At 42.4% G+C, this 5,310-nt stretch overlaps 1 pseudogene; it reads left to right on the forward strand.

The window, feature by feature from the left end:
- The first annotated feature begins 4,959 nt into the window (after nucleotides 1-4,959).
- LOC114090756 (reactive oxygen species modulator 1 pseudogene) lies at nucleotides 4,960-5,238 on the forward strand (annotated as a pseudogene).
- The last annotated feature ends 72 nt before the right edge of the window (nucleotides 5,239-5,310 follow it).

Genomic DNA, 5,310 nt, shown 5'->3' on the forward strand with positions numbered 1-5,310 from the left:
TTTAGGGATAATAAAAACGTTTGGGAACTAGATAGAGGTATTGGTTGCAAAACATTGTGCACTGTGAATATATTAAATTCACTGAAACTGTATGCTTTTAAGTGGTTACTATTATGTTGTATGAATTTCACCTCAATTAAAAAAAAAAAAAAGATCGAGATACTAGTTGTGGTTATTACTAATGGGATATCATTGTTTTCAGGCCTTCTCTGTGGACAGAGTTAGGGGAAAAAATACCAATATGCATGGGGAGCCATCAGGCTAATATAAAACATTTCACAAATGTGTGAAGTTAGGAACCCTTCTCTTCCTTCTTTCTTTCCTTCCATCCTTCTTCTTTCTTTCTTTCTTTCTTTTAGAAAAGGCATAAAGGGGGCTGGGGCTGTAGCTCAATGGTAGAGCGCTTGCCAAATGTGTGAGGCACTGGGTTCGATTCTCAGCACCACATATAAATAAAATAAATAAATAAAAGTCCCTTGACAACTAAAGAAAAAAAATTTAAAAGAAAGAAAGAAAAGGCATAAAGGTTTATTTAGTGAAATCAAAGTACATTCAGGGTGCATGGAACACTTAGGCCATCCTAAGAGAACAAGTGGCTTAGAACCCATTTTCAAGAATGGCAGAGAGTCCATAATATAATGCACTTTGTCAAATGCTAATCCGGTGCAAGTAACATGGATGAGAAATGGGTCTCTTGAATTGAGGCCTCCAAGCCAGAGACTATGGCTCATACTTACAATCCTAGCGAAGTGATGTAGGAGGCTAAAGCAGGAGGATCACAAATTTGAGGTCAGCCTCAGCAATTTGGCAAGACCCTATCTCAAAAAGGAGGTGGATCTGGGAATGTAGCTTAGAGGTAAAGTGCCTCAGCCAAGTGCCTGAAACAGTTAGTTCCCTAATTTCTAATTCTTTAATGATTAACAAAAGACACCAGCAATTGAAGCTTTCCCAATCCAGTCATTTTCATTTTTATTCTTCCTTCCTTCCTTCTTTTCTTTATTTTTGTGGTGCTAGGCAAGCACTCTACCACTGAGTGATAGACCCAGACCTCATTTCATGTTTCATTTGAATCTTCAATGTTTAGGGTTTTTGTTTGTTTGTTTGTTTGTTTGTTTTTGTACTGGCAATTGAACACAGAAAGTGCTTTACCACTGAGCTACATTCCCAGTCCTTATTTTTATTTTTATTTTTATTTTTAAGACAGGGTCTCACCAAATTGCCCAGGCTGGCCTTGAATTCGCAATTGTCCTGCCTTAGACTCCTGAGTCTCTTGGATGCCGGGTGTGTGCCATAACGCACAGCAACACTGAGATCATTTTAAATATTCTCTCACAGTTGCAACAAAATCATCCTTTATATGTAACTTTGAACACATGCACATAGGGTACTTTGTTAAAAGAGGAATCACTAAATCAAATGGTTTACACATTTGTAATTTTGAAGAGATTATCAAGTCATTCTTCCTAGAGTTTGCACAGATTTCCAGTTACACTGGCAGCGTACTCCCCACATTGCTGCCAAGATAGTTATCAAGCTTTTTGCTCTTTGCCAATCTGATAGGTGAAAAATGATATTTGAGTGTGGTTTTAATTTCCATTTCTTTTATTAAGAGTGAAGCTGTCTGGGCTGGGATTGTGGCTCAGTGGTAGAGCACATGCCTCGCACATGTGAGGCACTGGGTTCTATCCTTAGCACCATATAAAAATAAACAAAGTAAAGATATTGTGTCCATGTATAATTAAAAAAAGTATTTAAAACAAAAGAGTGAAGCTCTAGGGGCTGGGAATATAGTCAGTGATAGAGCGCTTGCCTGGCTTGTGCAAGGCCGTGGGTTCAATCCCCAGCACTAGGGGGTGGGGGGAAGTGAAGCTCTGAGAAATTAATAAGCGGATTTAGAGAAATTAGAACACTTGTGCATCATTAATGAGAATATAAAATGGTGCAGCAACTATGGAAAACACTACGGCAGTTCCTCAATAATTAAAAATAGAATTACCACATGATCCAGCAATTCTACTTCTGAGTACACAACCAAATGAATCGAAAGCAGGAACTCAAAGAGATGTTTGTACACCCATGTTCATAGCAGTATTACTCACAATAGCCAAGAGGTGGAAGCAACCCATCATTGACAGATGAATGGATAAAGAAAATGTAGTATGCACTAGATACAATAGGGCATTATTCAGTCTTAAAAAGGAAGGAAATTCTGACATATGCTCCAACATGGATGAAGCTTGAGGACATTATGCCAGTCATGAAAGAGCAAATACTGTATAATCCTACTTAAATGAGGCATTCAGAACAGTTAAATTCGTAGAAACAGAAAGTAGAATGGTGGTTGTCAGGGGCTGGGGAGAGGACAGAATGGGAGTTAATGTTTCACAGATACAATGGTGTACAATGGTTTGCAAGATGACAAGAGTTACAGAGATGCATGGTGCTACTCTTCCATTGAGCCTTATCCCCAGCCTTCTGGACCCAAGGAATACTCCTAGGCCTCCCTAGTAGCTCAGACTATGGTTGTGTACCACCATGCCTGCCTTTAGCTAGTCTTCCAAATGAATGACTAAAATAGTAGTGCCACACAGGGGCAATGTTCACAGGGGGCGGAGGCAGCCAGGGAGAACCCTCTGAAAGGAAACTCAAAATGGACTTGGGACTGCCAGGCAGAATTGAGATGAGTGGATAAGATTGGGTGGAAAGCACAACTGGCAAGCAGAAGTTGGTGAACCAAGTCAATGTAATTGGGAGGTGGTGAGGGTGGTGATGGGGGGCTCTTATGACTGAAGGATAGAGGGTCTCTGTCTTGCCTAGGAAAAAGCATTTACATTTATCCTGAATGGCAGGCACGCTGTCCCATGCCTGTGGTCCCAGCCACATAGGAGGTGAGCTGGGAGACTCTTTTGAGCCTAGGAGTTTAAGGCCAGCCTGGGCAACATAATGAGATCCCCATCTCATCCATCTGTCAATCAATTCTCCCTGAATAATCTGCTAGCAGAAATTTGAGAGATGGATATAAACTTAACAAGATTCATTTATTTCTTTTTTCTTCAACACTGCTTCAACCCAGTGGTCCCTTTACCATTGAGCTACATCCCCAGCCCTTTTTAATTTAATTTAATTAATTTATTTATTTATTTTGGTACCAGTGATGGAACCCAGGGGTGCTTAACCACTGAGCCGCGTCCCCAGCCCTTTTTATTTATATTTTATTTTCAGACAAGGTCTTGTTAAGGTGCTTAGGACCTCACTAAGTTGCTGAGGCTGGCCTTGAACTTGTGATCCTCTGAGATTACAGATGTGCACCACCGTGCCTGGCTTTAATTTTATCTTGAGAGGGGGTTTTGCTGAATTGCTGAGATTAGCCTCAAATTTGCAATCTTCTTGTCTCAGGCTCCTGAACCACAGGAATTAGAGGCGGTTGCCACTGTGCCAATTCTTTTAACATCTGCCTGGGAGAAACAGTGCCATTGCCCATGCCGGGAGTGCAGAGGCAAAATATGGGACTGCCTACTACCTATTCTCTGTGGTGGGGACACAAAACTAAAGGAAATCTTCAGAACCTAGTCAGGATTCAATGTCTATGGAAGCCACTGGGCTGCTTGCTCAAGGATGTAGGGAAAACTCACCTTTTTAGTCCTGGGTAAATGGGGCAGGTGTGGGGGTGGGGCAGAGGCTAGAGTAGAGACCCTTAGGATTCAAATTAGATAACTACCTTCTCAAAAATAAAGTCAGACACTAGTTAAAATGGTAAGGATGGTTTTTAATCAGTAATACACTGTTGCAATAGGGATGAGTCTAGCATGAACTGAATTCATCTTGCTTTGTTTTTGTTTTGTTGTTTTTGCAGTGCTGGGGATCCCAAGGCCTCCTGCACGCTAAGTAAGTTTTCTACCACTGAGCTATATCCCCAGATCTTTTTGTTGTGGTGGTGCTGGTTTTATTTGTTTGTTGTCGTGCTGGGCATCAAACTCAGGACCTCAAGAGAGCTCTACCATTGAGCAACATCCTCAGCCCTGAACTTGGCTTGGATTTGTACAGAGGTGATTGGATGTTTCAAAGGGAGAAAGAAAGAGTAGGGAAGGTGGCAAGCAGGGGCTCAGCTGTGTCTATTAGCCGCCAATTAATGAAGAGAAGATTTTATCCTTCCAGGGAGACCAGGAGACAGAGGCCCTATCCTTCCTGAAGGTTACATTTTTAAAGGAATGAATTTCAGGTCCTTGAGATAGACACTCCAAAGTGTAGGAGATTTAAATAATTTGTATACATCTCTACAGGACAAAGGAAGGATTCACAAAGGTAAGACCTTTTAGGAAATGTTCTAAGAGAGGATGGACTGGGCCCTAAGGTTAGGTATTGTCAGCAACAAACAGAAAATCCTTTACACAGCCTTGAGCTTTCTCAGACAGGCACTTGAAGGCTTAGAGTCCTTCCAGGATTGTGCCCTTGGGCAGTTAGAAACTGTAAGTGTTTAAGGCTTTTAATGTGAAGGGAGGAGGAAGCCAAAATAATTTATATCAAGAGTCTGTTAAAAAAAAAGTCTATATCATTTTTATAGGACAAGGCTGAGATCTAGTTGAGAAGAGGGTTCAGTGGAAGCTCCCAAAAATATGGTGGATAGAGGATCTTGGTCATCTTAGAGCTGGAAGAATCTAGAATTGGCTGGGGATGCAGTTACGTGATAGAGGGCTTGCCTAGCATGAGTGAGGCCCTGGATTCCACCCCCAGCACCACCTGGGGGGGCGGTAAAGAGTCTAAGATTATTCCTGGGGGTGGTGTTATAGAAGCTTCCCCTTCAGCAGCACGCAGCTCCAGGAACAGCAAGATAAAATAGGTGGTGAACTTTTGCCCAGCAGCACCATTGCATGCCTTTAATTCCAGCAACTTGGGAGGCTGAAGGAGGAGGATGGAAAGTTTGAGGACAGGTAGAGCCGAGTGACAAAGGCCACAAATGAGATGCCGGTGGCCGTGGGTCCCTACGGGCAGTCCCAGCCAAGCTGCTTTGGCCGCGTGAAGATGGGCATTGTCATGGTTGTGCCATGGGCATGGCGGCCAGCACGCTTTTTGGCACCTTTTCCTGTCTCAGGATCGGAATGCGGAGTCAGGAGCTGATGGGCGGCATTGGGAAAACTATGATGCAGAGTGGTGGCACATTTGGCACATACATGGTCATCAGAATGGACATACGATGCTAACCAGGACAGTGGTTGCCCACTCCATCTACATCTTCCTATCCACCCAGGGCCTTGTACCATAATAAAACAAAGTCTTTTCTCAAAAAAAAAAAAAAAAAAAAAAAAAAAAGAA

Source organism: Marmota flaviventris, chromosome 18, assembly GCF_047511675.1.
Source record: "Marmota flaviventris isolate mMarFla1 chromosome 18, mMarFla1.hap1, whole genome shotgun sequence".
Lineage (NCBI taxonomy): Eukaryota > Metazoa > Chordata > Mammalia > Rodentia > Sciuridae > Marmota > Marmota flaviventris.